The sequence below is a fragment of the Mytilus edulis genome, chromosome 12, assembly GCF_963676685.1.
Source record: "Mytilus edulis chromosome 12, xbMytEdul2.2, whole genome shotgun sequence".
In the NCBI taxonomy this organism is placed as follows: Eukaryota; Metazoa; Mollusca; class Bivalvia; order Mytilida; family Mytilidae; genus Mytilus; species Mytilus edulis.
The window spans coordinates 48,890,308-48,899,783 of NC_092355.1; positions in this window are offsets into that span (position 1 = coordinate 48,890,308).

A 9,476-nucleotide genomic window follows, 5' to 3' on the forward strand; every position below is an offset into this window, starting at 1 on the left:
ACATCAACCCAACAATGCTAGATCTGTAAATTTGCTTTCGCAAATTTTTGGTTCTTCCCTCGCCGGGATTCGAACCCATGCTACTGTGATATCGTGACACCCAATCGCCTGCACTGCAGCCGTCCCGCTAGACCACACGACCACCTGGGCTCTTAAAAATAGAACTTTCGCTGGCCGTGTGTTACTTTTCCACGTCAGTTTAATCTAGCGGCGTACTGCAGTACATGATATATAAGGCATGAAGATGTTATTGTTACAGATCAGCTAAATTATCTATAGTAAAGGATCCTACAAATTAATGTAAGATACAGTCACAGAAAATAATTATACTTATAAGTACGTCTGAGTCAGTGACAACCCTACAACAGATGTATCCATTGGATCGCCATCAATGATGGTGATACATGGCTGTGTACATAATGTATATACAACTCGTCTAAACATCAACCCAACAATGTTAGATCTGTAAGTTTGCTTTCGCAAATTTTTGGTTCTTCCCTCGCCGGGATTCGAACCCATGCTACATATATATATATATAAGTCTGAAAATTACACCAAGCAGTATATATATATATATATATATATACAACTCGTCTAAACATCATCCAAACAATAACACCAAGAGTCTGTTTAAAATTGAGGGTAAATTATTTGGCCTTCCAAATACCGTTTCGATCCCTAACATCACTGAACAGACATTTATTGTCGAAATCCGGATCTGGTGTACTAAAAATATTGACACCTCATGTTTTTGGCATAACATCTTGGCCAGAAGTTAATTGTTAGTATTGAATTTATATTCAGATCCATTTTGTTACATCTTGTGATCAATGGCAGTCAGCAGGGTTATAGAGTATCAGTTGTTCGACCTGTTAGTCAAATGCGATTTGTTTAAATATACTTTTTCACTTTTTTGGTCTTTTGGAAAATGTTGTTTGTGCAGTATTTAGACCCATCTGCAACGAAATTTGTTTTACATGCACACGTAAAAAAATTGCGGTTTTTATCCAACGCAATCATAGGTTTGAACGTTGTTTTCAATTAAGACCTGTATATATATATATATACGCCTAAAAAAGTGTACACAACAACTCCAAATACAAAAAAAAGGTAACTATAAATGTAATTATTTATAGATATTTCGGATAACAGATATCCTTCCTCAGTGAGATTCTGATGTTAAATGAATTATCTTTAAGTCCTCTTAGATTAAACTGTTACAACCTTGACGTTTATACAATTAAAAAGTCAAACCGAACATCAGTAAGGACGCTTGCACCATTTAAAAAATGTATTAAACATGACATAGGTTATATGGCTTATTACAACAGAGAGTTCAAATATATACTTTAAATATTAATAATAATGTGCGATATGAACTATCACAATTCTAAAACTTTAATGGGAACGACAATTATGATGGTACAAGAATGATTACGTCAATAAAATTACCAAATAGACAGCACTGAACGATCTAAATTTATAAATATTTTAAATTGACAGAGTTAAGTAGCTGCAACAGACTCTGAGTATTTAAACATCGCGAAAAAACAGCCTTTAAAATGTAATAATAAGTTTAGAATAGGTATAACTAGCAGAACGTGGCTTGGTACTTATACATCCCTAAAAGAATTAAGCAATTTAAATTGGTATCTTCAACAAATTTATTTAATTTATCCTGACTTGTTTTACATTAAGTCATCATGCCTTTTCTTTTTGGCAAAATGCCCATACTGTTTTTTTTTTTCTCTAAACTTCTGTCATGCCTTTTTTATACCTCAGACAAACTTCTTCGTGCATGTGAATACATATTTCAAAAGGGATAAGAAATGTCTTAATTGATAAGTTCTACATTGTATTTTAAAAATCCATCAAAGAATACTGTATAATTAGAAATCATTATCCGCAGTTGAAAGTACAGTTTCGCCATTTTTCGTGCATGTCTTGAGATGATATTTCAGGGGTTTCGATTGTAAAACTCGTTAAAGCAAATAACGAACATATTCCATTTCAATATGAGAAATAGTGGCTCATTTACCTCTATCAATGTTTATCATTTAGTAGATGTTGTACTTTCAATGCTATTTATAAACGCAGAGTAAAATTTTAAATGTTTGGTATACAAATTTTAAATTATTCAACTTAAAAAGACAATGGGAAATATCGAAGAATCATTGTTTTTTTTTTATTATATTGTACACAACGGGCTTATAAGAATAATTGAAATCAATGTGTTTGCTGTCAATATTACAATTTATGTATTGCTCTCTGGTGATGAGTCTTTGAGTTCTGACGAAAATGATAGTGTTTTTCTATCTATACAAAAGTTTTAAAAAAAAGTACCAAGCGTTTTTCTCAACTTTGACAAATTATATTTTTCAATGGGCATTTAAAAAGTCAGAATGTGAATATATATGTTCAAATTCTTTTAGGTCATTTTTTAGTAGCAATAAACAAAAAAACTATGTCAATTGGACATGCTTTGATACTATATATGCCCTTGAATTTTTACTAGAGAACATTTTTGTTCGCTTTGGGGATTCCGTATATCGTCAGATTATCGGAATCCCAATGGGGACTAACTGTGCACCACTTATTGCGGACCTGTTTTTATATTGCTATGAGTTACAATTTATGACAAAAATAAGCAAAGACCCATCGAAACAACATCTGCTAAACATATTTAATAATACTTTTAGATATTTGGATGATATTTTGGCTCTCAATAATGACGACTTCAGTATGTATATTAAAGAAATTTATCCTGTTGAACTTACTTTAAATAAAGCTAATACTAACAATGACCACTGCCTTTCCTCGATCTTGATATCTATATCACTAACGGACAGCTGAATACTAAAATTTATGATAAAAGAGATGATTTTTCATTTCCTATAGTTAATTATCCATTTTTAGATGGTGACGTTCCCTTGTCACCATCTTACGGTGTTTATATATCTCAACTTGTACGATTCGCTCGTTTATGTAACACTGTTTTAGATTTTAACGAGAGAAATTTATGTATTACTGAAAAATTATTACACTAGGGTTTTCGATATCACAAACTAGTAAAAACATTTACTAAATTTTATCATCGGTATAAGGACATCATTCGTAAATATAGCTCAACATGCAGACTTCTTATACGTTCAGGTATTTAACATCCAATTTTTTATGGAAATATTCTTTATAAAGCACAAAGGTGTCAGTATTCACCTCAAAAACTAACAAAACCTTTGAATAGACTTATGAAGAAGGGATATAGTTACGATACTGTTGTCAGGTCATTAAAGATTGCATATTTTGGCGTTAATATTGATTCACTTATAGGGTCTTTGCATCGGAACACATTTATTCAAAAACCAGTTGTTGGCATGACACGGGTTATGTTCTTCTCATATATGTTATGATGGTATGATACTAAACCCCTAACGGGAAGGATTGTGCCTGATGTTCATATGATGAAATCATAATCTTTCAGTCAGTTTAATTGAAGTCTGGAGCTGGCATGTCAGTTAACTGCTAGTAGTCTGTTGTTATTTATGCATTATTGTCATTTTGTTTATTTTCTGTGGTTACATCTTCTGACATCATACTCGGACTTCTCTTGAACTGAATTTTAATGTGCGTATTGTTATGCGTTTACTTTTCTACATTGGCTAGAGGTATAGGGGGAGGGTTGAGATCTCACAAACATGTTTAACCCCGCCGCATTTTTGCGCCTGTCCCAAGTCAGGAGCCTCTGGCCTTTGTTAGTCTTGTATTATTTTAATTTTAGTTTCTTGTGAACAATTTGGAAATTATTATGGCGTTCATTATCACTGAACTAGTATATATTTGTTTAGGGGCCAGTTGAAGGACGCCTCCGGGTGCGGGAATTTCTCGCTACATTGAAGACCTGTTGGTGACCTTCTGCTGTTGTTTTTTCTATGGTCGGGTTGTTGTCTCTTTGGCACATTCCCCATTTCCATTCTCAATTTTATTTATTTACACTCAAACACAGATATGTTACATGAGGACAAATTACAAATCAAATGCTATAAATGACAGAATAGACAGTTAACTAATAACTAATAACTAATGATCATAGTACGTACGCCAATTCATGAAGGCGTGCCAAATTATTACGAATGTACAATAAGGTTTTTCTGTTGTTCAAAGTTTGTCGTGCGGTGATGTTTGAACAGTGTTGAGTGTATTTTACATTTGTCTTTTCGGAACCTTTAATATCCTACTATGCTGTATGAATTTTGCTCATTGATGAAGGCCGTACAGTGACTTTGATTGGCCATTTCTACGTTATGCAGTCTCTGGTTAGATTCATTCATTAGACATTATTCCATCATAGATGATCAGGTGTGATATAAGAAATGAAACTACTTTATCGTACGGAAACGTACTAGCGCCACACATTTTTTTTTTTAAATTTCGTCCTATCCTTGCGTTATAACGCAAACGCAAACCTTTGCGAAATAACGCAAACATTTGTTTTATCTTATTCAAAGGAAACCGCAGTTATTCATGGAGGAAGGAGGCTGTATATATTAAAATGTATCATCTTTATAGTCATTGCAAAGTAAAATGCTTGGATAATTAGAACATATCATTGACTAATAATGCGCAGAATAATATAAGAAGATGTGATATGAGTGCCAATAAGAAAACGCTCCATCTAAATCACTATTCGTAAAAGTAAACCATCAAAGTACGGTCTTCAACACAGAGCAGAGTTGTGGTGATAAAAATCTTAATTGATACACAGTTGAGAAATATGGTGCAATTAGTCAAATGCAGATTTAAACCTTATTGATATTAAATCATATCCCGCATGCAGCTGGGGTCATCCTGTTGGGGATAGTATTCACTATTCATTTCACCAAAACAAACAAATATGAGTCTGTACAATCATATATCAGAAATCAAAATTCGGAATTCGTACATGTACTTCCCAACTCTTCACTCTGGTCCAGTTTTATATATTACTCTATATAATGTTATACTTTTTTGTTTTTGAGACAAGGCCATAATTTGTCAAAAGACAAGCACAATAACCCCAAAGCGAATTGCGAGAAGTGGTTTCGTATTTCGTTATAGAAAAAATACTAATGGTTTATGTAAAATAACGACTCTCGTAAAATTATTTAGAAATAGATTGATGAAAATAATGTATTTGAATGTGAAAAGGCTAGACTTTAATTTGAGCGTAGGGATGTGATTGAATGGTTTTGTTTACAATTATTTCCCATTATTTCCGTAATGAAAATCTGCAATTAATTATTGTTTCATCATGTTGTTTAATTTTCACATTATAACAAAACTAAGAATATGAAGGTTAAATTTATAGTTAGCTGTTTAATGACCAGTGACAACTATTAGATATATTATTTGGAGGACATTTAAAATGTTATAGATATGAGCAAGGACATCATATGTTATGCAAAATGTGTATCACGGCATAAGCAAGGACCTATCGACCGTGGGTATCATATGTATATTTAGGGTGGGTTGCTCCGAAGAAAGGAGGTATAGATACAGGGGGGGAAAAATTAGAATTTATGTGCCGTATTTCTTTCAATCCAAGATATGAACAAACAATGACCTTCCCCCAGCTGATTTAAGATTAAATGTATGTTGGAAGCATCTTCGTGGTATTAATCAAACCTGTTATGTAAACAGACCCAGAACGACTGATGAAGTAAATTCAATTAAGAAAATAATAATAATAATAATTAATAATGATTATAATAATAATTAAGAATAATAAATTATAGTTATCCAATAAAAAATCAAAATAAATCAAAAATGAAAAATATTTAATATATAAACATAACAAAATAAAAACACAATAAATACAAAATATAAATATTATAAAAATTGGCGTTACGGGCAACATGCTTATTATTGATATGTATTTAAAAAATATTTAAATACAAAATAATTATATCAATCAAGAAATTAAATTCACATTATTCGAGCATCTATCGCTGCAACTGCAATAGACGATAGAGTGTATAGATGCATAAATGTGACTTCAAATAACTTAGACCATTAGGAGAAAGTTACGAGCCGCTTGATTATATATCTATCAGAAACATAACTCGTAGAGTTTTGAATGAAACCTCAAACAATGTGAACTTAATAGCAAAGAGAGCCTTTAAAAGAGAGTGTTGACAAGAGCTTGAAGCATAATTCAAAGAACACGTGTTATTTCGAAATATTATACCTCTCTACGCGTGACAGATTAAGCGCTGGCCCATCCCATGTCAAACATAGGTAACTCAAGTATATTAATACCTACACTTAAATTTTATACCTGCATGTTGAGCGCTGATCCAGTCCATGCTTAGAGGGTATGGGCTCACTTTACAACCTGAGACGGATAACCTCGAGTGAAAAAAACCATTTGCACACTAAAACATGTATCCAAAAGAACTGTCAAATGGACAAACAAATGATTCGTTCACCCGACGAGAGGGCTGCATAGTTACCCGTTTTATTCAGGGCTGCCTGAGAACTCAGGTAATAATTTTGTGACAAGTAAAGAATGGGTAAAATCCATTATTACATTGCCCAAACGAAATGTGTTACACATACATGCTGCCCTTGTAACGCATTGAGTATCCCCAAAATTATTCCGAGATAGTGATTGTGCTAAAATAGTTGTGTGTACGGTAAAAATCATTCGTTCTAAAAATAATTAGAGCTTGATAATAAACATAACAAAAAAAAATATATATATATATAAGAAAATACTTGGCATATTAATTAATTATAAATAGCCATCTACTAATTCAATAAAGAAATAATAGACCCAATTATAAATATGATTTCGTAACATTCAACATATCTGGATGCCTGTTATCTCCAATTATTATTTAACGGGTGTTCCGTCAGATGTCCCACGCACCCAAATTTGAATATGCGATTTAAAAACCATTAATAGTATCTTTGAATTAAATATAAATGGTGTTTTATGTAAAGCTAGATGCTGCTGTAATCAATGAATCACATATTTATACAACTGATCTATAGACAAATATGATTTATAATACGTTGATGAATAATTACTCTTTGATAAAAAAAAATGGCCGTCAGATAAAACAATGTAAAATTATTACTTTGACAGTCATTTAGTTTTGTTTGTATATTCGGGATAAAGCAGGCATCCGAAAACATCTCATTATAACTGTAGTTCATTGTAATATAAGTACGGATCAAAAAACGTCTCTGTCAAAGTTAATTCATGTATCGTAGCACACTTGAGTTTGTTAACACATGTCATACTATTTTGCTAGATGAATAAGCAGATCTCACTAGGAAATAATGCATGCCATACTTTGTTGATAGAGGTTATAGAAAACAATGTGCAACTGTTTATGATATCAATTTCTTGAAGAAACAACCTTTCAATATTGTCGTGTTGCGTAAATAAACTTTGATGTATGAACGTATTATCAGGAAAGATGTTGATTTCAAGCGATCTTGTTCCGTTTATATCAACTCTGTGTCTACATTAAGGTTACAATGTACCAAATGAAATTACATGGGCGCAGCCATTTTATGAAAGGGAACATGACATAGAGATAAAAATAGATGGCTCTCTGTGATTGGTTGTTATATCATTTATATATTTTTATTCTGGAAAGCATCATGAATGAAGTTTCATGCATCATGAATGAAGTTTCATGCAAGCACAAATTTGTCCTTAAATGTATATGATGAAGGGCCGGAAATATTTTTTTTATGTTGATCAAAATTAGGGAAAATTTTCTGCGAAATCGTAAGGTATCGTGAAAACCCCCAAAATTCACCAAGAAAAGCCATGGGACCATATATATTTGAGTGTGGTAAAATCACAAATAGATATCGAGCTTCAATTAGACAACAGCAGTTTTTCCATAATTAGTTTATTAAAAACGCCTTTTAAGGAGATAATTGCTAAAAATAGCATTGCCGGCAATGGGGCCACCATTTAGTACTTTATATTCTATAATGGTCTCAAAATATGTCAAAAATGGTATTTAAAGAAAGATTTAGACATCAAAAACGCTTTACTAGTATTGTGATGTGTGTGAATAATTCCGTTTTCATGTTATAGTCTGTTTCTTATTTGCATTCAAAATACGGGTAGGTACAGGATTACATCGCCTGGATGTGTCTTTTCTGTTCTTATCCAAAATGTGTCTTACAGGCTTGATAATCATGTATAGGCCTAACTTTTGGCGATACCTGTTAGATCTTGTCACGTCACATGACATAGAAATCTTCGATTTTAACCCTCCCCCTGTTTTGGTAAAAACGGCTCCAAGGGTATTTGCATACACTAAACGATAACTCATCATTCAAAACATTTTCCAGACTACTTGTATAGCTAATATAGGCCACCAGAAGCTGTTTTTTACGAAAAGAAGCTAAAGTGTGCACATGTATCTGATTTATAAAGCTATAGTCCGTTTCAAAATAGTGAATTTATTTCATATTGAACTGGTCCGAATTTTTAATTTGGTTTTCGGCACAGCATCACTCAAATTAAATTCTCTGTTGATAAATATCAGAAGCACATGATTACTTCGAAAAGGCAATACTAGCAAAGAGACAAAATATTACACCTGCAACAAACAGTACCGTAATGTCTATAAAAATCAGTGTAATTATTTACCAATTTTTAAACAGGGGTAGGGTCCAGAAATTAATTCCTGTGTATTATACAGTTTTCAACGAGATATTTTGCATAGTAGAATGAAGTCAAGCAATGTTCAAGTAACTAATGCGGCAAAAAATATCAAATTTCAGAAATTGTTTATTACCGTATAGGTTACAATGTACCAAATGAAATTACATGGGTGCAGCCATTTTATGAAGGGAACATGACATAGAGATAAAAATAGATGGTTCTCTGTGATTGGTTGTTATATCATTTATATATTTTTATTCTGGAAAGCATCATGAATGAAGTTTCATGCATCATGAATGAAGTTTCATGCAAGCACAAATTTGTCCTTAAATGTATATGATGAAGGGCCGGAAATATTTTTTTTATGTTGATCAAAATTAGGGAAAATTTTCTGCGAAATCGTAAGGTATCGTGAAAACCCCCAAAATTCACCAAGAAAAGCCATGGGACCATATATATTTGAGTGTGGTAAAATCACAAATAGATATCGAGCTTCAATTAGACAACAGCAGTTTTTCCATAATTAGTTTATTAAAAACGCCTTTTAAGGAGATAATTGCTAAAAATAGCATTGCCGGCAATGGGGCCACCATTTAGTACTTTATATTCTATAATGGTCTCAAAATTTGTCAAAAATGGTATTTAAAGAAAGATTTAGACATCAAAAACGCTTTACTAGTATTGTGATGTGTGTGAATAATTCCGTTTTCATGTTATAGTCTGTTTCTTATTTGCATTCAAAATACGGGTAGGTACAGGATTACATCGCCTGGATGTGTCTTTTCTGTTCTTATCCAAAAAT